The sequence below is a fragment of the Bactrocera oleae genome, chromosome 5 (assembly GCF_042242935.1).
Source record: "Bactrocera oleae isolate idBacOlea1 chromosome 5, idBacOlea1, whole genome shotgun sequence".
NCBI classification, from domain to species: Eukaryota; Metazoa; Arthropoda; class Insecta; order Diptera; family Tephritidae; genus Bactrocera; species Bactrocera oleae.
The window spans coordinates 45,227,884-45,252,297 of NC_091539.1; the positions used below are offsets into that span (position 1 = coordinate 45,227,884).

The 24,414-nt window shown below is 32.4% G+C and overlaps 1 long non-coding RNA gene across 2 annotated transcripts in view; it reads right to left on the minus strand.

Moving 5' to 3' along the window:
- Nucleotides 1-4,328: 4,328 nt before the first annotated feature.
- LOC138857617 (uncharacterized) overlaps nt 4,329-24,414 on the minus strand; it is a 44,035-nt gene continuing 23,949 nt past the window's right edge. For both annotated transcript variants that reach the window (XR_011396774.1, XR_011396775.1), the window contains exons 3-4: nt 11,314-11,409; nt 4,329-5,221 (exon numbers count right to left, since the gene is read on the minus strand). This is a non-coding gene — a long non-coding RNA (uncharacterized lncRNA). The remainder of the gene's footprint in view (nt 5,222-11,313; nt 11,410-24,414) is intronic.

A 24,414-nucleotide genomic window follows, 5' to 3' on the forward strand; every position in this document is an offset into this window, starting at 1 on the left:
AACTATGCGCTGATACTGCTGCGTAGCTCTTGTTTTTGCACAACACCTTAATGGTACCATTTCTTTTATTATAGGCGAATTCAATTTTATTGGGTTTCGCAGTACTACAAAAGCTAGTCTTATGATATATAAGCGCTGTCATTATCATACAGTTCAGTCACCATCTTCTCATTACATTCTTTATACTCTTATATGTATCTAAAGAGGTTTGCAAATCGCTTTCAATTTATCTCAATGCAGTCATTTCTGTTGCAGTTGCGATTAAAGATAAGGTAATTGTATACATGCGGCTGACGCTCTCACCTTTTTATACTCCAGTCATTCATATAATAAAATAGCGTCTACTACCAACTATTATAGCTATATATTTTATGTACGACGGTAATTTCAACAAATACCTCGTATGTGCCACACGCAACATGTAACGGTATATACTCATACATATTATGTTTGCCATAGAAATGACATCGAATGCAAACATAATTTTGATGTTACATATGGTGTGTTTTCCTGTACCCTCTGGCAGTAAATAGTAATGTGTAAGGATTGTTCAGGAAGTAAATGGTGGCGTCCCTAATAATTATTTAATAAGTGATATCAATCTTCCTCCAGCACTAATGATTAGTTTGATTATTATAAATAATTATAATTTTTATCAGTCATCTCTACCGAGCAGATGTTTCGGATTTAAAGCAGATTTTTTGATGAAACAAAGTGAACATGTCGTCTAGTACTACAAGAAATGATGATACCAAAAATGGGATGGTCACACAAGTTGAAATCATATATTTTTTTTGAAGTCTGCAAACTTTGAAATATTTCACGCTCCTTTAATTATTACAAAATGTGAGAAAATCAAATGTACGCCTGCTCTGTACTTAGTCATTCTTTGCTAGGTTTGTAATATTTTACATACTATAAAAAAACGTTTTCTCTCTTTAATGAAAGTAAACTGCTACAATATGCCAAGCAAATCGAATTGTTTAAATTTAAAATTACTTGAAACGATTGCATCCATCTCTATAAGCCATTATTTGTAACATAAACTGAAATATGACAATAACTTCTTCAATTTCACTGAGTTCGACTTTCCGTAAACATACTGAGGAAAAAATAAGTCACAAACACAAAGGAAGGAAGAAGCTAACACATTCCAAAGAAATAGGAAATCTGGTATAAGCTATGGTTCCTTGCAGGTCTTTTTGATATCAGTGGGCACAAATTTAAAAAAAAATGTTATACATGCTTTTTCTTCCAAAGAGATATTTAGAAACTACTCTTTTTGTGAACAAATATCAATTTAAATTAATATATATATAATGATAAAACATATCTAGGAGCGCAATAATTTATTAAAGTTTTTTTTATAAAGAAATAAGTTTTGTAGCAGTATAGAGGAGAAATAACGTCGGCTAAAAAGTAAGCACCCTAATATACAGTCATTGAGGTAGATAACGACAGTAATCAAAAGTGAATTTTACTTGGAACACAACATTCATTGAAGCTGTAAGAGGCAAGCAAAATCAAAGCTAGGGATAATGTGTATTAACAATTTCCAGAAAATGTTGCTTAGCCATGCGACCATAAAACTGTATATAGAGCCTCCGCCGCAAAATGTAAGATAATAATAAGGGGACCTTTTCGGTGCGGAATTTGCGTACTTAATTGTTGGTGTGGTCTACTGGATTTTGGCCAGCTTGTGACTAGTCAAGTTCTTTTACCGTAAATACTTATATCATTCATGCACACACAATGACTAAAATTTAATTGCAAAACACGAATAAGCAGCTACTAAAGCAGAGGTGAAAAACAAGGATATTGAATTATGTGAGAAATTACACTCTAATAATTAGGGTCTCATTATTGTTGTGTAGATATTTGAGCAAAAGTAACTTTTTAACCGTTAGTCAGCATAAAAAGGCTAACAAGAAAAAGGAAATACACTTTAATAATGACAACCAAGATAAGATATCAGTATCCACTGAATATTATCAAAGTATCTCAATTTAAATTCCAGTGGATATCTGCCATTAAGTCAAATGAGTGACAATAAGTTGAATTAAATACTCAATTCAGTGTGGCAGTAATTAGTCGGATATAGTCCATTCTAAGTAAAAGAGAAATGTAGGCTTCAAGTGGCTTATAGATGAACATTATGATCTCAGAAAAGTAATAAAATAACTGGAGCATTTGCTTATTTTACCATACTACTTACTGTGATCGTTAACTATCGGGATCGATTTGATGCAGTCTATGAGATTTAAATTTTTCTATGAGTCCAATTTATACAGCAGAGTATAAAGGGAAATAAGTGTAAATGTAAATAAAGAAAAATAAAAAAATTTTTAGTCTTTAACTAGCTATATATTTTAATAAAATTTATATAATCCATTTCTTATTAAAATATTAACAAATATATTATTACCAATTGAGCCTACATACATAAAACGTTTGCTTTTTATTTAATAGACAAGTAGTAGGTCGAACAACTTTTACTGATATCAGGCATCTTTCTGCAATTGGTGGATAAAATTGATCCATCTCTTCTCAGATATATTTATTGATATAGCGAATATAATTATCTCCCGTTCAGCGGTTATGATAAAATGCTTGCTAATAACATTCTTTTAACACATTCCGCACATTTTGTAAACTGTGGCTGAGCAGTGTCTGTGTATCTAGTATAACATAAATCCGAAAACACAGGCGTTGTAAAATATAAAGGTTCCAAATCAATAACAGGAAAATACATCAGCAAATCATTACGCAGCCTTTTAGTCGTTCTATTAGATAATTTCAATGATACTAAGCTCTGTGGTTATGTATAGAAGTATATCTATGTATTAACATTTGATGTGAAGTGCATATATGCATATGCATTTATATTAACGCTTTTCTGCACACATGTAAATTTTTACCATTTAACCAATTTGGCAATGAATAATTTACAAATCGTGGTTGGAGTGATTTCAAAATTTGAAATGAATATTCACGGTGCAACAGAGCAACTGTGAAAATATGCATAACAATTACAAATGCTTAAATGAAAATGTCTAAAAATGTAAATGCATACATACATATATATGTATCAGATCGAATAGATCTCCTTGGGAATACATTACTTTCTAAATTTATATAATGTTCTGAATTAATAAAGGTGATGCTTCAATTCGTACTGATAGAACTAACTTACTATATGAACTCATTCCCTCTTCCAAATGTGCGGCCAGATCTCGACTAGTAACCTGTCATTTGTTATGGTTATATGTCAATGGTTATATTACCATTAATATACGTACTAAAGAAAAAACCGACAAAACAAGATAGTTTTTATAGTACTATTTGTCATTTTCATTTTCATCATATGTGACGTCATGTCTACGCCATTATGTCAGAGGCATATCTTGTTTTTGAAAAAAAAAACTATTGCCAGAAAAGTAATTTGCATGTTCTAATTACTGAAAGGTGTGCAGCAAAAATTTTAGCCAGATTAGGCAAAAAGATGATGAGGGCCATATGACGCCATATGTACGTTTCTGTTACGTAAAAAACATTTAATAAAATGAAGCAGACCGAGAGTTATTTGGGATATAGGATCATGTTTATGTTCATGAAAATTTGTTATCCTGGAAATACATAATTATATGTCTTCATATCTTCTTTGCACGATAGGGTGATTAAATGAAATCACTTATGGTTGATGCTACTTGTAGTACTAAGGCCAGAGACAAAAGTCAGTGACTAATTTAGATATCTAATACTACTATAAAACAGTTAGTGAAGATCGCACACTATTCCCTTGATACAAGGCAATACTAAATATTTGTTATTCGCATGGAAGTAAAATCAAACAGGTGAAATCATGGTCTCATTTTAGCTTGGTGTATCAGTTGAAAGCATTATTTCGAAATATATTATAATAAAAACCAATATACCTTTTACTGAGATATTTTACTTCTAGTTTTGACCTAGCTCGATTTTTGCTAGATATACATCTATATGCAGGTCTTTATGCTGATCCGCAGCAATAGAGAGAATAAGTATTAACATATCTATGTGTAACTGATATATTTGTTTGACCTGTAAAGAATATTAGTTTTAACAATCGCAACTCTGCAACTTTAAGAACAAATGAAAACAAACAAATGAAACGGCAAACTTATAATTGTTCAATTCATACTCAGAAAATTTGACTACAAATAAATTGTATTGTATCTGTAAGACTATTTTCTAAATCTCTTACGTTTTTAAACTTAGTCTAATCATGTGCAGTTTCTTACCTTGACTTTTTACCCCAGAAATAAGGATCACTAAGTTCTTATGTATTACTTACTGCTCGTTTCTTTATTTCAGTTGAATTTATATTAGAATATATTATTAATTTTCTTAACGTTGGTTTTCACATAAAATTTATTAAAAAAGGTTATATATTGCTTTATATAGTTTTGCATTAATTAATAAAATAAGTTAAGTAGCAGCTAATATTACTCCTGGTAGTCTTAACTACCACATACCTAGTATGTGGCCGCAACAAGGCAGCGCCCTTCCACACGTTGGTCAGTACAACTTCGATGAGGACGAAATCCAGCATTTTCGTTTCTAAGAGCGTCTTCGACACATTTGAGCCTATTTTAAGTAGCCTCTTCAATTCCGACTTAAACCAATTTGGTTAATCTGGTTGGGAATTATCATCTAGGGCGAAATTCATGTGTACTTTTGAATTTTTTTTGAGAAGGAAGATGGAACCGCCAATAAACAGTTGAATCGTCTGATATAACTTGATAAGCCTCTAACTATTGTTGTTGCATGAGCCGCAGCAATGGATATCAAGTCCGTTTTATACCAGAGTTTTGAGTTTCCAATTTTCGCACTAAAGTCTTGAGTGAGAAAAGTTACGTCGTCGTGGGTGGGTAAAACTATGTATTGCTGTTAGCTACAGAGTATTGCACTTTGGAAATCTGCAAGTGTAAGTTTGGCTTCTAAGAAGCCAATCTCGTTTTCCCCATTTTACTTTTTACTGGCAACTGCCTTTTCGCCAAAATTATCTGTATTTGTACTCTTTCGGACATATAAGTATTTTCTACAAATCTCCATCAATTAGGGCAAAACCGATTTTCAAATCATTGCTTGGTGTAAAATTTACTTTCCTCCCACAATATGCAACAACATTTTCCATGAGTCCACAGTATCCTTTAGACTTTGCATCTTACTACATTGCCATCTGAAAATATAAAAATATGATAAATATTTTTTATTTATTGATATGACTTCTTATATTATAATTTTGTGGGAAGTATTTTGCTCAAGTTCCGATTTTATTGATTTTCACTACCAATTTAAAAAAATTAATTGGGAAAATATGTACAGAAATGTTGGTGTACGGTCGTAAGATCAAGTTGAAAAGGCACATGTTTAGGCGCGCGGACGATTTACTTGGTCGCACATTGTAGTTGCCTAATGAAGAAATGAATAAAATATATGTTACTGTACGCAACCAGCCGCTGCTGCTGCATTGCTCCAGTTGCTGCTCAACACTTGATTTCTTTTATGTGTGCTATCATTATGGTTATTTTTACAACATTTCAGGTTAAGCGTACGTTCAGATTTTGTGCTTAACTTTATATTTCTCATGAATTTTTGCCAACTATTTTCCATTTCTTTTGATTGCAGGCGAATATCCTTTCTTAAAAGCAGTGCATTAGGCAGGAGCTCAGCTGTTGCATAAGTTTCCGTCGCAGTCTTCCTGCTAAATTCCCTTTAACTTTCCATCCATCTATGACCGCATTAATCCCAAATAAACTGAAAAAGTTTGCACTTCGCCTTAATTTTACTTCAGTGCATTTCTGTTGCAGCAATGATTGAGGATAAGGCCCTTGTAGGTATATGACTGTCGCTGCTGCCTTCCTGCGTTCGTATTATGGGCATAACAAGATAGCGCCAGCTGCTAAACGCTCGCTTCAGTGTGATGCCATCTCCATTTTGAAAATAGTTGACGTCATCGCTGCTGTGGAAATGTTCATTGAATTACCGACAAATGCTTTAAATGATACCTAATAAGTGCAACATGTAACACCAGACTACGTTTGCCGTGAAAATAACGACGTTTGCGTTTAGTTCACTCTGTATCTAAGCTTAACCCAATAGGGATGATATGATTTCTAAGTTTCGTTTCGGCCATTTTTAATATGATCTGTAATTTTTTTTTAATGTATTCAGTAATGTTTAAAATTTCATTATGGAAAGATATACGCAAGAGATAGGTTTACTCATTATTAAATTTTATTATCAAAATAATCGTTCTCGAATTGCAACTTTTCGTGCGCTTTCGCCATTTTATGGTCGTTATATCTCACCACCTGTCCTCGCTATTCGTCAAATTGTTGAAGATTATGGTGCGAAGGAAATCAACAAATTATTCATGAACAACCATAACATTCACGTAAATTGACAGTTAGGTGTGGTTTTTGGTCTGGTGGAATCATCGGTCCGTACTACTCTGTCAATGGAGAGCGGTATACTTGTATATCGATGATAACCAACTTTTTATGGCCGCAATTGGAAGAAGTTGATCTTGACAAAATTTGGTTAGAACAAGACGGGGCTACGTGCCTCACAGTATGTACAACAACCGAATTATTGTGAGAAAACTTTCGAGTTTCGATAATTTCAAGAAATTGTGACACTGAATGGCCTCTAAGAAGTTGTGAGTTAACACCATTAGACTACTTCTTAAGGGGTTATTGATCTTTGGCAATAAACCAGACTCTCTTCAAGCTTTAGAAGTCAGTATTGAACGTGCTATTCATGACATACGACTTGAGTTTGACCTTTTGCCTCCTTTTCCTGCCCTCAGTTTTCAGGAGTAAAGTCTTCAATAACTAAATGCATGGACATCTATAATTTTACTCGTTTCTAAGATGTGGCAATACTATATGGACGGATGCATAAAATTCGAGTCTATAACTCGAATGTTCGCAGTTAAAAGTGTAGCATAATTGAAGGAGATATGTTTTCTCTAACAAGTACAACCGTTTTATTCGGCAAGGAAGTTATATATACACTTGTATGCTTAGAAAAATAAGTATAATTATATAGATAAGTATGTTGTAACCCGCGGTAAAAAGGTCTGCGCTGTGAAAAGTGGATTCGAGAGCAGTATAAATATTTAATTATGCTTTGATGCGGGGTGAGAATAAAAATAACAAAATATTTAAAAAATATACGTGGTTATATAGGTATATGTAAAAAGTTTATTTTGTCTATTCTCTATCCTTCTTATCATACCAGTCATACTATTCGAACCACCAGGCCGTTGTGGCATTTAGTTGGATTGGTGAATATTTAATACTAGAAATTAGTTTATAAAAAACTTGAAGTGATTTTTATTTAACATTCATATAAAAAAATGTAGTAGAAAAGTTACTATCTATTTTTTATGATGACTAAAATGGAGTGGTGTGCCAAAAAAAGCAGAATTTTCTGAAAACTTTAGTGGACTGCATAAGTTTTGAAATGTCTCCAACTGTTTGCATAAGGCGTTATCTAAAAAATTTGCATAATCATTGATTTAAATCGATGTAATTTCTGGCAATTCCGTGAAGTTTTACACGCTGTTCAACTTCAATAATAGTTTGTATGTAGTTTGAGACTTTTTCAAATGCATTAAAGCGAAAAATTGAAAGATTACAGCCCTTATTTCCGAAGCCATGAATTTTGCTCAACACTGTAAACATACAAATAGCAAACATCGAAGGAAGAGTTAAGTTCGGGTGTAACCAAACATTTCATACTATCGCTGGGTAAATACCTACAGGCAAAACTTTATTTTAAAAATATTGCAAAAGAACTCAACATTCTTTGTTCGACGAAATCATATAATCATCAAATGTGGTATTTTTTTTAGTATATTAAAGGGCATAAAGTAAATTTGCTTTATAACTATAATTTACTTCCTGTCAGCAAAAATTATATTAAAATCATCCTCAAATTAGACATATGTGATAAAAATTCAACATACAAGGCTAAATTTAATATATTGAGTTGATGTGTAAAATGTTAAACAGAGGATCGGAATTGATTATATGAGCGATATGAGATATACAAATTATCTTTATATTCACTGTTAAGCCACATCATTTTTAAGAAAGCTTGTCTATTTAATTTTATAAATATATCACAGATTTTGACCAGCGTAAACGGTTTGAAATCAGGTGAAATCATTATATAGGGTGTATTAGGGGCAAAAAACAGCTTAACTGGTTGCGCAAACTTCAAACTATACTCAGCTATACTCGAGAACATATTTTTAAGCAATTTCAAGCTCACATCATCTTTGGTATATAAGCCTATATTTAACGAGATTAATTTAGATGATACCAACAATAATAAGGTGGGCAAAACTACGTAGCGACAGTTAAAATAGCATAAAAAAGGCCAAAGAAATAAGTGGGAACTATCAAGTATGATTGCTGAAATTTTTTCTTATACCGGTGAACTAAATACTTGGAAGATATTTACATTTTTGTTTGTTTGTGCATTAATACAATATTCTATTTCCGCAAACTCATCTTAGTGACAAAATTTAGCATCTGCAGTGTTAGGTTATTTGTAATAAAGTGAATAATATGTTATGTAAAAATAAAACTTGCATATTTAATGTTTAAAATATTTATAAAAAAAAGCAATGGAATTGATCAAAGGTATTCGTTAAATTATTTTCAAAACTTTAAATTTATTCCTTTTGATAAAAATGAAGGAATATTTTATGTGCAGTTTTTCACTTCTTTTGTCTATACGGACACTTATGTTCATAAATAAAAGAAAATTTGCGATAAATTTGGGACATGATTGTACATACCATCTCCTTTCATTTTAGTTTCGGCTAGTATTTTTTTGTTATGCATAATTTGCATTATGTACAAATCGAACAAAGATTTTAAGTTTCAATATACCATCATAACTTCCCCATATTGAACAGGCTTTAAGGAACAGCATGCTTCTTTTAAATGTTGTGATGAAAACTATTTACAAGAAAAGTAAATCCTTAGGTTTGGATATTATGATACTACATTTTTTAATATACTTGGAAATATATTGACTTATTGGCTTTTGTTATTGAAATGAAAAGTGAAGGTAGAGTTCGTTCTTTTACAAGTTGTAATAATTCGGTGCGCAGTTTTGTTTTAGTACAATATATTAGCTCCATTATTCATTAAATTTTGATACACAGATCAGCTTGACATGAGGCGCAATTCATAAAGCAACGAAAAAATTATTACAAATTTCAGTAATGTTTGCCATTTTAATATTTCACGTTTCACTTTGATACAACACTTAGAAACTGTCCAAAATTATTAAGCAAAGTCACGTTCTCCGGGAAATCCGGAAATGGGAAAAATCATTTTCTTAGATGAGACCCAATTCTAACTTAATGGCTTCGTCAGCAACGCTATTCGGGTGTCGCTATCAACGCGGACGACCCCAGCAAGACGGTGCACCGCCTCATGTTTCACGTCTAAATATCGACACAATACGTGCAAAGTTTTGCGACTTGTTAATTTCGAGAGGGGCCGCAAAGATCATGCGAATTAACGCCTCTCGATAATTTTATCTGGGAGTATGTTAAATCAAAGGTTTACGCCAATCAACCAGAAACGCTCGAGGAGATCGGATACAACATTAACTGCACTTTAGCCGAAATGTTGCATAGGATGAAGATATGCAAAAGGACTTATGATTGCCATTAGGCCGACATTTTGTTCAAATCATAAATGGCATAAAATTATCCGCATAACATACAAAATCAAGAAAAACGTTAACTTCGGTTTCACCGAAGCTATAATACCTTTCACATTTCGTTTTATTTCGTTCACGTCATTCTTGTTGGTAGACACCTTTACCTTTACCTTTGTATGCATAATATTATTTCTTTCTGCGTATGTGAGTAGTTATTGTAAAAACATTGTAAGGGTATTAGTTAAGTAGCAAATTTCATAATCCTATTAGAATTATGACCTAAAGCGAAAAGGCTTAAGAATATCGAAATATCCACATATCACATGTGTTTACTCAAAAAACGTATTTATGAAATAGTTTTATATTATATTATACTGGTAAATAAGTGAGTAGTGGTTAAGTTTATGTGTAACAGAATAATTTATACTCTCGGAAATAAGCGGTTCAATGACGTTGAAATATTATCAGATGTAGTGCTGTTCATACGAAAAATATGAATTAAAAATTCGAAACCGTGAATGGATTAATTTATAACTTGCGGGCGTGATAAGGGTTCGATTTTAGAAAATACTAACAGCTATCTATTCAGAATAGAGGTGCTATTTTCATCAAGATCTCTCAATTTTTACTCACATTATCGCTTCCACGGACTCTAAGTGTGTCAAATGTTTGAAAAGTATACAAGTATTAGAGTAGGGAAAGATAAAAAAATATAAAAAAGCTGTTTGATTTTACTTTTAAAAAATAATTTTGAATTTTACCCAAAACTCTATGATGATATCTATACTTTAATAATTTTTAGATTATTTTATAAAGGTCTTTTTCATGGGATGTTTATTTTCCATTGGATTACATTATAAAGTATTAAATGTTTGATTACTAAATGAAATGTACATATTATATATGAAAACATTACAAAACGTCCCATTGTTTCTCTCAATACTGTATGGAAAACAGTAATGCAGATAACAAAATTAATCAAAAATGGATATTGAATGACAAAAAGGGTGCCACGTGTCACGACAAAGAATAAGACGATAAACGACTAAGAAGCTTTTACAAAGAAATGTGGGTGGCCGCTACGAACTCGAGAAGGAGGGAAGCAACAAAGGACAAGTAAGAGGTAAAATGCTACAGGAAGCCCCATAAAAGGTTATTATTTTTTACATTTTTCGAAGAAAACAACAATGCTGCTTAAGAATATGCCTGAAGTGTTATATAACGGTAGAGCAGTAAGATGAATAAGCTACAGTGACTATTGTTTTACATTGTATGATAGACTGGTAGCCCTTTTAACGGATCACTTCGGAGCGAAATTTCGAGTAAACGACTGTGAATTCAGTCAACACGATTTCGGTCACTTAAATGGCTGCACATTCGAACATTTTTTTGTCTTAATGTAAGCTGCCGTAATCCATGAGAAATAGAACGAATATTCTTCCAAAACAGAAACACACATTTTCTGTAGAGGGGAAAAGTGAGGTATATTTGAACTAAATAATGTTATATTTGGGAGCATTTCCAGAGGCTTTAAAAGGTTTAACGTATTCCTTGGTGGTGGAAGTGGGCTGTACTTACCTAAAGTACTGTAGAATTTTCGTGTGACCTTCACTCACATCGATCCTGATGACGATGGTTCTGTGGTAATGCGTGGCGCCTGCAGTTGTGAGCCATCTGTAACCAAAAAGGAAAGTGAAAATTTATTTAAAAAGTGTTTATTCATAATAACTTAGGTGCTGAAAGGGGTACTAGAAAATTTTGAAGTCAAGGAGGAAACCTACCCGAAATTTCTCAGCATATAGCTTTTGATAACGACAGGAAAAAGCAGGTTGCCCGGGCAACACATTTATCGCTATTATATAATATTATACATACATATGATTGCTACTTGCAAATCCATCTTCTATGGCGGTAATAGTTATATCTCCTTACTCAAGAAGGTATTTACAGCTTTTGTCAAAATATATTTGAAAATTTAGTCATCTTAAATATTACCGAATTTTGTTTAATATTTTGGGGACTTATCAGTAAAGTTTTGAAATGTTCTGCTCTCTGTTGAACTTACTACCAAAGTATTATTTGTCTGGTTTTGTATTCAAGTCAGTTATTAGCTTTACAAAGTGTACGGTATTTTTCGTATCTTCAGGAAAACAATTATCAGAAACCTCAGAAATATATAAATAAAGTACACTCAGCATTAAGCAAATCAATTAAAAATAAAATAGTTGTGCTAAACTTACACACCAAATGAAGAAGAACTTCTTGGGTTATCGAAAAGACATCTAAATAAAATAGAGACAATAACATAAAAACAAAGAATATTTTTTGTATAATAGAATAAATAAAGAATAATGTTTATAAACATCAAATGCAACTTAATACGGTTGCACAAGCTGCTGGTGTGAGAAGCGAGACGACGAACGTTTAAAGTGACGCATGCGTGCCGCCGCACGTTACAAAGATTTGTTTCTCGTTTACTAACCGCAAAGCAAAGAGCTTGCAGCAAGTAAACGCCGAGCAAGCTATCAAAGATAACATATACGTATATATATGTAAAGGGTATATCGATAAGTATATATCGATAAAATTATAGAAATTGTCTAAACAGTCGTTGGCGACTAAGTACATATATCCAAGTAGATGCTGTCAGAGCCAGAATGTATATAAAGAACACGCATCCGGCAATCCCGATTGGAAAACCTTGTTACTTTAAAACGACTTAGTTGCTTGGTAGTCTTAAGTAATGCAGCTGAAGTAAACAACGCGCAATCAACTGTGAAGTGCCACGCACAGTGACACCATTCTTACAGAACGCTCTAAAGTATCGTGGAGGAAATATTTAAAGGTTAGTGCAGCAAAAAAATGTTCTTAAGGCAAGAGCATCAGCTGCAAATATGTTCAATTTAATGCTTGTATTATCTTACATTGTGTTTGTTCCCTCAGATGGGAATTAAGAATACATAATGTATACATATATACATGTAGAAAGGGCTGATGCTAATCCATTTGTTGCAATCTCTTTATTTCACTTTGCTTAATGAGTCAAATCTCCATGAGATGTAGAAAAAAGGTGTATTATATTATGCATCTGGGAGAACCTTATCGCAGTGAATGAGGTACAGTTAAGATGTGTACACTTTTAGATATATATGAGCATTTTTAAATATACATTACATATTTTCTAGAAATAACCAATAAGAATATTTTTAATTAGTGCAGTGCATCTTAATGTTCTTCACTAAATTGGAGAATTTTACAGATTTTTAAGCCGCCTTTTAATAATAATTTTATGAGAAAGTAAAACTGACAATAAAATATATTAATATTATTATAGTTTTAGAAATTGTTATTGCCGAGACATAAATTCATAATTATCCGCGTGAGAGCCACCCGCCCAGCCATATTTTTATCTCATTGAAATTATTATATTCCCAATTTTAATAGCACCGTCCTTAAAATTAAATTCATTTTTCAATTAGCTATTGCTTCTATTTTGCAGGCGTTATGAGAAAACAAATCCACTTTAAAATAGGGAACAATTTATTTTCGCAGTAGAGGTGACTCAGGTTAGGTTAGGTTCTTTGACTGATTTTCAAGATAGGAATCGCATTTGAACAATATATATAGGTGAAACAAGAAAAAATTCTTGAAATAATTTGTTTTTCCATATCGAAGTAACTGAGAGTGTGAGCTGCTTAAGTCTTAATCTCGAAAAGGCAGTACTAAGAATAATTAAGAAAGAAGTGCTGTGATCTTTCTACCTCGTCTTCTTCCAAACAGCTTTTACAACTGGCATCCCCTAAGATTCGCAACCTTACCAGAAAGACACCAATAGAGCAAAGACCAGTGAGAAGCTCTACAATTAGGGAAATGCTAAGAGTGCAGAGGGCGAAGAAACCTCTTGTTCCTTAAAAACAGGCGAACACGGCACTTAATATAATGTCTTACGGTACCTTATTAATACCTCTACTTATATATGTACATACTACCCTCATGAAGCACCCGAAAATTTGAAAATTAATAAATACATATTCAGATACATGGCATATTAAGTCTCAAGATCACAATATGTGGTTTTTGTAGTACTGTTGCATACTTTGTCCAATAATGGTTTAAGATTATGTGAATACGCATATAAAACGTGCGCACACATAATTTTGTGGGATTTGTATAAAATATGTTCAAAAATACTTTTGGAATGGCGAACATCATTAAATGCAATTTAAATTCAAGAATTCACAAGTGAGTCTATTTAGCTATAAATTCTCACACATGGCACACACAGGAACCCTGTAAGAAATTTGATTTAATTTCTCTTTTGGAAAATTAGAAATCTTTAAAGGGAAAACTATTATCTACATATTATATATATTTCGCCAAAATATATTAGTACAAGGTGTGTTCCAAAGTAAACAGGACTTTAAAAAAAAAGACAGAACAAATGGTTTTATCGGCAAAATCAATTAATTTTATTCAAAATAGTCTACTTCTGCTTTAATACAGCTTTTTGCACGTTCCAAAAGCATGTCGAACGAGTGTTTTAGCTAGTTGTCCGATATGGCCGCCAGTATGCTGGTGCAAGCCTTTTGAATGGCGCCACGTCTGCATAACGCTTTCCTTTCATCGGCAAATGCATTTTTCCGAAAAGGTAGAAGTCGCACGGTGCCATATCAGGTGAATACGGGGAGTGGTTGATTGTTAAAATGTGATTTTTGGTCAAATAATCGGACACAAGCGTCGATCGATGAGACGGCGCATTATCGTGCAACTTCGCGATATTCGGGCCGAACACGGCGAATACGGCGCACCAAACGCTTCAAAACTCCAAGGTAGAATACCGCATTAACGTTGGAACAAATTCTTTGTGGACAATACCCTTCGAATTATAAAAACAAATCAGCATTGTCTTCACTTTTGACTTCTCCAGGCGCGATTTTTTGGGTTTCATATTTATCGTAAATTATGTCCTCACGACCACTTTGAAAACGTTGAAACCACTCGTGCACTCTGCTACGGGATAGGCAATCATCGCCATAAAGTTGTTTCATCAATTGAAACGTTTCGGTAAAAGTTTTACCAATTTTAAAACAAAATTAATGTTGGCTCTTTGTTCGAAGCTCATTTTCGCACCGATGACAAAAACATACTGACACTTAAAACGCAATAACTTCACTTCCAATAGATGAAATGTCATGAAATTTTTAATGGAAGTCGATAAACGATAGCAGATTCTACTTTGTTACGTTTTTACTGTTTACTTTGAAACGCACCTTGTATTGACATACATAACACATACATATTGAAATATTAACGTATACTTGTATAAGTACAAATTATATACATATGTTATTATATTGCAGGGAGATAGTTAATGACTTTCTTCTTACTATATTACAATTAAGTAAGATTTGCAACACGTGTTTTGTACAATGTTTATTGTTTTATACCCACATACAAGCTGTACAAAAAAGAAGTTAAATGGTAAATGATTGGTAATATGTATAATTTGCAATAATAGTCCTGATGTCTTTTGTGGTCCTCCTTCTGAACGTCTGAGGACTTTGATTGGTCTCCGTTGCTGGCGAAGTTGCATCTTCGTTACTGTAAAGAATTGCTGGCGTGATTTGTTTTTTAAATCTAATTAAAGTTCCTTTTATTTCAGATGTGGAATATTTATTAAGGGGTGCCTTGTTTCTTCAGTCATAAAATAATTATGTGAATCGGTTGTAAAATATATTGCTACGTATAATACTTATATTATCCAGTGGCTCGTATACGAGTGGCGTCAGATCGATTTTTTTATTGCCCATATAAAAGAATGCATGCATGCCCAATTTGCATGTTATTATTAATCGTTTGTGAAATTTTATTATGTTCAATTCTTATGACGAGCGTTGTTTGTTGCGAATGTTTGTAAGTATGCACGCTGGCCTTATATTGTCTTACATGTTTGGTTTTGCGTGCGCTGATTACTTAAGTATAATTTTGAATTTATTGAGTTGGAGGTACTTGTGGTTTTTGTTGTTAGTACAGTTATAGGTAGTAATGTGGATGGTGTAACTATATGATTAAATTATTAAAGGAGAAACAATAAAAAAATTAATTGATAAATAATCTGTATCTTTGGGGTTTGTGCAAAATGTCCAACATTTTTAAAATCCAATTTATAAAACAATTTATTTTCCAACAGGGATATTTGACTAACCATATTTCAGGTATGCAAGCAAAATTCAAATGCAGCGGCTTAGACATTAATTATGGTGCGAGCACGCTTTATCATTATTGCAACAGACGGCATATATTTTTTATGTAATGAAATTGGGGGAATTTTCGCTGCGGCAAGAAATGAGTGAGCATGATATACGTACTTAAGAGGATTATAGTCACACCCAGTTCGTCTGGCTACCGCAAACTGTGTCACAACTTAAAACCACACAATTCCACTTAAAACACTTATGTTTTCGCTTACAGGGAAGCGTTTAACATTATTTTGTGGTTTTTGACATACCTATTACAGTAATACTACCTTGTATAGAATTATCTATTATCGCTAACTCAATACCATAAAAAACAGTTGACTCATATATACATAAGTCCACAGCTATAGAACAAACATCAAGTTCTACTTAACAGTTGTTTTTCCAATTTCTATTTTTTTTTTAATTTTTAATTTATATTTTAAGCTAATATTTAGAAATAATGTTGTCTATTTGAAGTATCATATCCGTCGTAGGTGAGTTATCAGCACAAACCATTATTTTAACGTACTCGCATGAAACGTTGTCTAATGGAAAAAAGCAGAGGATCTGATTCGACCTTTAAGTGGCATATCTCTTATTGCACCATACTGGTGTAACCATTGATGTGGTTGTTTAATCATATACATAAGCAATCCTGTCAACAACAAGTGTGTCCCATTTGCTATGGTAACAATCGTTATGAGAGAGTGTTTTATGCTTCAGTTAGTGACCGACGTAAAACTGTAGACCGAATCAGCTGATACGACCCATCTTATGAGAGCGCAATGTAGATAAACACTCACCACCGCTTCTACCGTCCATGTGCGTGGATATCCGCCATAGATAAAATGATCCGAAACTCCTCTCTTTGCCTTTCTAGAGAGCTCATGAACTTTCAATGCTGCCAAGAAAAACCACGAGTTCATGAGCTACTGAACAGATGACAACCAAAACAATGAACTGCCAGATAAAATCCCGTTAAAATTAACTGACAAAATCAGTTCATTATTTTTCGTAAGAAAGTTTAATGCTGAAGCAGCAATAGTTAATGTGATATTGTTAATTAAAAATATTTGTATAAGTGTTTATATATAAAATAAAATTGAGTAGGTGGTAAAATATCTTCAAATCCCTACGGAAGCATATGTGTGAAAACTTTATTTTTTGAATTTTTTTCCCATATATGTAAATATATAAAGTTGAGTTATTTTCAAAGCTCTTATTTTCTTTTCGGTCCTTATAGTTTTAAATAATTAATTATTACTGAAAACTGGGTGTAGGATATTTTCTATATATGTAAATATGTAAATATTAGGCATTAGTTATATTTATTTATTTATTTTAAATATTTGCTGTCCACAGCTTTATTATATGTGAATGTGATATTTTGTTTATAAAATTTTAAGTTTTTTCTTATATGATAAATTTTGTATATTTTTAAATTATTTGTGAGTTTTGGAAATTATTGTAATTTTATTTTGTACCTATATGGGTGATATAGGCCTACGGGGGAACCGAGCAGCCAAAACTAACTTCGGTAACTCGCCTTTTGTATACCTCAGCGGTGGTGTGGAATTACAAATTCCCAAAAAATGTAATAAAAATTCCCTAACTTATTTCTTTCCACAGTGGCACCACTGTCAAATGTTATAAAAAATGTGGACTTTTACAGCGCTCTCTTGATTCAAAGAGTTTCGGATAATATTATCCATGATCCGCGAAAATTGAATTTTTCCTGTAAAAACGAGTCAGCACATTGCTCTCTTATAATACAGGCTTGCCATTCGCGATATTTTGTATTATTTAAAAAATTAACTTGAATATATTTCAAATATTCTTAAACTAACTCAAAATCACAGTCGAATACACTTATTTATAAATAGGAAAACTATTTTTAATCGTTGGATTTTAGTTTTAATCTTTTACATTATGAAAAATTGTAACTGAAAAGTTAGATGTGTGCAAAACCATGTATACAAATTGCAACATTGGTCAAATGAAAACAAATGATTTGATACGGGCGGTAAGTACGAAAGGGCGGCATGCCGGTCACTAACTGATGCATTAGGGTGCATTACAGTATTCCGAAAATAATTTACCGCATGCATATGGTTTTTCCACCCCTACTGTAAATTCAATATTTATCTACTCAAACAATTCCTAAATTGGCTAATAGCTTTTATCGAACCCTGCCGTTAGTAAGGAAATAAGAAACCAAACAAAAAGTTGATAAGCAACGGAAACAATCAAAAGATCATAAAAAAAATAATTGCAATGTAACCATCACTTTTAGTTTTTTGGTTGTCAGGGGGTTGATGATTGGTATGGATAGTTTTGTCGTTCTTATATAATTTTCAGTCACTAGCCAATAACTTAAAAAATTGTTTTTTTTTTTTTGTCATTTAATCAAAGAGAGTGAAAAATTTAACTAACGTTTTGTATAATTTGAAGGAAAAATTACAAGAAGTATAAATATAAATATACAATTTTTGTTTCTATCAATGCAGGCATAAATAGACTAAAATTACATTTTAACTTTTAGACCACAACTGTCAGTTAATTAGAGGCTTCCAAATTTTCGAACTATCTGCTTATGGTTGGTAACTGCATTTTTAATATTCCCCACATTTCACTTGACGGGTGCTCTCAATTCCGATAATGTTGCAGGAAAGTTTTTGAACATTTGACACATCAAACTTTTTGTACCATAATGCTAAAAGAATTTAAATATTTTCGGAATGGGAAGACAATAGTGACACAAAATGACCATATCTTAAAGCTTTTGTTCGATAAAAGCAAAACCGCGACGTGTATACAAGCCACACGAGTCATCGAATTTCCTGAATCGAACTTCCATCTGTGAATCGCTGCTGAATCGCTACAAGATCGATCCATTCCAGAAGCTTAAGGTTACTGGGATGAAAAATAGGCCACTAACCACAACTCAAGGTGGTCGTAATTTACGATCTATGTGTTTGATGAGCTACTTCCCTACGACCAAACTCTAAGCGGTGCATACACATTTCACTTAAATCATTCTAACTATGCTAAATAGAACCATCCGTTTTTGGCAAAGAAAAAAGTAATTCCTTTTACTCGACCTTAAATAAATGCATATGGCTTTTATGTAATTTATTTTGAAAGATGAAACTTTGTATGCTTTTTCTCTTGCAGGATGCATATAACGAAAATATTAAAATAATTTCAACGCTGCCATCATTAAAAATTTGCCCTTGACTATATATTTAATTTAGCAAAAAGCATAAAAACTGTTTTACAAATATATACTATCGTTAAAGAAATTACTTCCATACAAACTACACACTTGTTTTATGCTTGACAAACAGATTCTTTAGCATTTAATAATCAAGCACAAATGTCCACATTTACATTCATAAACCAAAGCTAAGGCTCCGCTATCCATGACGCGCTCGCCATCATTTACCTCAAACCTTTGCAATCAAAGGGCAACACGCAGCAATAGTATGCTTTGAAACGCTCAAAGCGACAAGTAGTTACGTGATGCCAGACGGTGAGGAATAAACAGAATGTGAATATAATAAAAGAGTGTTCAAAATATTAAAATATAATTTAGCAGTTATTATAGCGGGTATATATATTAACTTTAACACATATCTATTGCAAATAAAATTTTAATGAAAATACTTTGGGCATATGTACATGCGGATAGTATAAACAACCAGGTATTTTTCGAAAATCAATAATACTTAACGCCGAAGATTTTTGACCTTTGTATTTCTTGTCGCCTTCAATCTGCAGACAGTCTGCTATGTACCCTATGCCCCTCCTTGTTGTTGATGTCCTCTTTATATGCTCCTCCAAGTCTCTATGACTGCATTTTCAATTGTGTATACTTCTTACATTTCGTGCCAAGAATTTAAATTCGTTTTAATTTTACTTTATTCTGAGACGTCGAACAAGTATACATATATGTCTGTATGTATGTTTTTCATATAATAGTTGCAATATTAGCTCGTGTACCCCTTGTCGACACGAGATCCTCTGAACCTGGGACTAAAGTAGCGCCATAGATAGGCACTAGGTAGCCAGCTTATATGTTTATATATACATTTTTAATGGTGGCGGGTACTTCACTGAAATGTATTAATTCAATAATGTTGTTGAACGAAATTTATTACTATCGTATGATAACTAAAAGCAAACACTAAAATAAATGAAAATCGTGAATACATCCTTTACACAAAGATTTCACATTTCGAAATTTTCATGAACTCAAGAAGTTCCTTTGATATCTATAGAGTGTCACCAGCTCGCTCAACTTCATTTTACGATCTTTAAAATATATTGTATATATATTACTAAAATTGCCTCGTCTGCCACCCTGTCCAGATAATACTCATCAAACAGCTTGTTGGTATCAGCAGAATATTTCCTTAAAATCAGTTTTTTACTAACATACATACGATAACCTTTTTATATAGTTTTTATTTATTTAAAATATTATAACGTTCATCTCTCGAAATGCTACATCTCACGAACCTGCTGCTTTAATTATAAAACATATACACTCAATTCTAGTGCCTGCCTTGTAAAGAATAGGAACTATTTACCCCTTCTACAATTACGCAGTCCCACCTGTAGTTTGCATTTCGATAACAAATCATTGTGGCTATTTTAAATATTTGCTTACACAAAAAACATTCAGTTCGATTTGTAACAAACATACATATGCATGAGCTTGTAATACGTAGGTGGGACCACCTGTTGGTTTACTTATACGTTTATGATTGAGGTTAAAGTTAAATAACTATCATTTTCAACAATATGTTGCTACCAAATAATTGATAGTAAGCTTGTTGTAGGATGTGGTTCGGCGAATTTATATGCAGGCATACATCTATTTTCAAATATATTTTGTATATAAGTTGTATCTCAAAAATATCAGATTTTCCATTGGAAGTAATCGAATACGATTTCCTTAATCTGTATAATTGAGCACAAGGAATACAATATTTTTAGCTTAAAATTAATGTTTATACTGTCGAAATAGATATTAATAAATGCAAATAAACTTAAAGCTCTATCTATTTACTGGTCGTAGAAAAAAATTCCTGAAGAATTCTTAAAAAAACAGGCCATCACATGGGATGTCCCTTTAATGTTCCAGTTGTCCCATAAGAATTTATAAAATGACAACTGTGATTTACTACCTTCTTCAGAAGTATTCAACACACTTTTCAATGGTACAGAACCAAAAGCATTTTGCTATGTAAATCTCGCGGCATGCATAATATCCGAAAACTTCATTACCCATAAGAATATGATAAATAAACAGATGGTAAATGAAATCTAAAACAATGTGGTGTAAAGCTTGGTAACAGCAGCAGTTGTTAAAAACAACACCCGGTGGGGATGTTGATGAGCAACGGCCCTAACACTCGAAAACGTGCACTTATGAAGGCATGTCTTTTTGTGATTCTGGTTGACATGTTTTACTTTCTGTCGCCTTTTAAAGTAGACACCGCGATTGACCCAACAATGGTCTCAGTTATACTACACTAAAATAAATATATTTCTCTTCTTCCATGTATAGTGCGATGTCTACATATGTATGTTGTTCATTTTCATTTGCGCCATTTACTCGTAATTATGTTCTCGGGCGCTTATCTGCATTTGTTATGTTTCTTCGTTTGTTTAGTTGTCTGGTAAAATCAATTTTTTCTTCCGTCTCGTTACTACTGGCGGTTACTAGTACCAGATGTTAATGTCTTTCAAAAATAGTTTATAAATAAAACTCTGTGCTTCAAGTTTGGTGATACGAAGGCGATTGGTGCAGCAAAGACATGCACGCAATATTCAGAGAAGTACTCGTAGGGAAACCAAACTGTTCGAATGAATCAGGGACTAGGAAAGTTCACCAAGTTGAAATAAATTGGTGCTAGTGTAGAGATAGAACATAAGAAATGATTTAACTGGAAATTTTATAATACTGCGTGCTTCTTAAGAATTATATTTAACAAATTCTAAAAGTGTCAATAACAATGTTTAATTCGTCAGTTGCTATTTTGATGGAAAGCATGAACAAACTGTTAATGGTATTCGAAAACACAAAAAATTAACCACTTTCATACCACTGCATTTCCCTACCGGGTAAGTAAAGGTATAATTAAATATGTAGTTTATGTTGCGTGCTCCTTTTATTACTCTTGAACACTTTGTTTGTTGTTCTTTTACGCTTTTAGTTCCTTACTGTAGTAGTTTACATTTACAAAGACTTTGATTTTTTATGTGCAACCACAGTACATTATGCAACATATCTTTGATGTATTGCTTACACTTTGAAATGAATAAAATTCAAGGGAAAACTAGGCTGCAGCCCAAATCTTTCGCTACCTTAAAGACAATGCAGCAGGTTGATATGTAAATAAAGAACAAACATTTTCTTGTTCTTCGTAAACACATGTCAAAAAATGCTGAAGTTAAATATATCGGAAGGCATTTACAAGCACGGGTGGGATCTCAGCTGTCAAAGATTGGCACCTACTCCTCGCTGAACTCGAAAAAAGTTGTTGTTGCCTTAGACGAACTTTGTTATTCTCGAGAGTATGGCATTCCTTTTTCAAAAGCTTTTAAGAGAAGTGGGTCATTGATATTTTCATAGCTTTTGTACAACAGAACGTTTTAGGAACTTGATGTTTATAATATAGAAAAATCCTCTTCAAAGCTAAGTATGTTTCTCATGTGATTCGTTAACTGATTGTGCCGAAAGAAAAACTGAAAGTCTATCAAAGTGAATACTCTGGTTGTAAACAATAATTTTACTACTTTTGGACGAAAAAAAATTAGCATATTAAGTATTGTAAATGATAAGTCATTCTGTACCAGAAACAGTATTTAAAATGTTATTATTCGAGTAATAAATTGAAAAAAAAAAATGTTTTTTCAAACCGTGTTAAACCAAAATAGTGTAAAAAAGACCGTGTAAACACCGAATTAGGTGTATACTATTAACGGTCCAATGGGGTAGGGAACGTATAGTCCCGATTTCACTTCTTGTTGAAATTATTTTCTTTTAATACCAATATATCCTTACTTATTCCTATTTCACATATTGACCTTTTTCTGCAAAATTTTATTTCGATATCTTCATTGGTGCTAAAATATTCCGTAGAGTGAAAGAATCAGAGTGAATTTAAAATTGTGATATATGAGAGTACCATAGACATGAGAATAGTTTGACTCTGCCCATCTGCAATACTGCGCATTCTAGTGTGCCAAGAAACAGGTGCACCAAGTTCCATTGAGATATCTTAATTTTTATTTAATTCATTGCATGGACAGACGGAATTCACCTCGTCTCGTCATCCTCTTAATTTTGATGTATTTTATATTGTACTATATAGCTCCATATCTACTATCTATATGTATCTAGGTATTTTGTTAAATATTGTGTGGGAGAAATGTTTTCGAAATAGTTTTTTTTTATTTTAACTATTTTTTATAAAATTAAAAAACAAATACCGAAATTGTTATATAAATGAATAAAACTTTCACAAAAGAAGTTCGTTCGAACGTAGTCTTTTCTCAATGTTTCTGTTATTTTTGTGGTTTTACTATTTCTTTTAAAGAAATTTTATTAACCACTTTCGTTTATAACATTACAACAGTTGCGACTGTACTTCCAATTAATGTAAAGAAAGTTTTACTTCGGAAAACACGAAGAATGAAGATTACGTGCTGCACTTATATTACACACATAAATCTATTTAGTATATACATATGTATGTATATATCTTCGACTTTCTTAAATAGTTTTTTTGCTTCCTACTATGTAGAGCAATTTATGTGAAAAACATGTGCTACATGTGTACGAGTATTTATATATTATTTATAATATGTAGCATAAGTATATGTGAATGTTCAACTTTTGGAAATTAAATAAAAAATGTGGGCTTGTACTATTCATTTTCTATTTTCACAGTCGATGAATGAAAATACTGATTATAGCCAGCTGTGGACATTTAGTACTCATTCTAAAACAATCTAAAATTTTAATTGAATTGATATAAGAAGGATGTACATAGGTATGTTTATAATAACACCAATCATCTTGATGCATTTAATGACATAAATATATATGTACGCAATCTATATATGTATATAATCAATTATTTCAAATTATACTGTATTCGTTAACTCTAGTAGCCTGAAATTCTACCTAAAGTATATTACATTTTTGGGGCTGATACATCCTGTCTTAAAAATAATTAATTCTATAATAAATTTTTCAATAATTTTCGAAGCAGTCATATCGATTTTCATTTTAACAATGAACCTAATGCTATGTCATAAAAGTGACAACGCTAACGATGGTCCTTACTGCTGACATAGATGCCAGTAATTGGCTGTCAATAAATAGTTTTTGAAGCAATGTTGATATAATATTTTGACTAGCAGC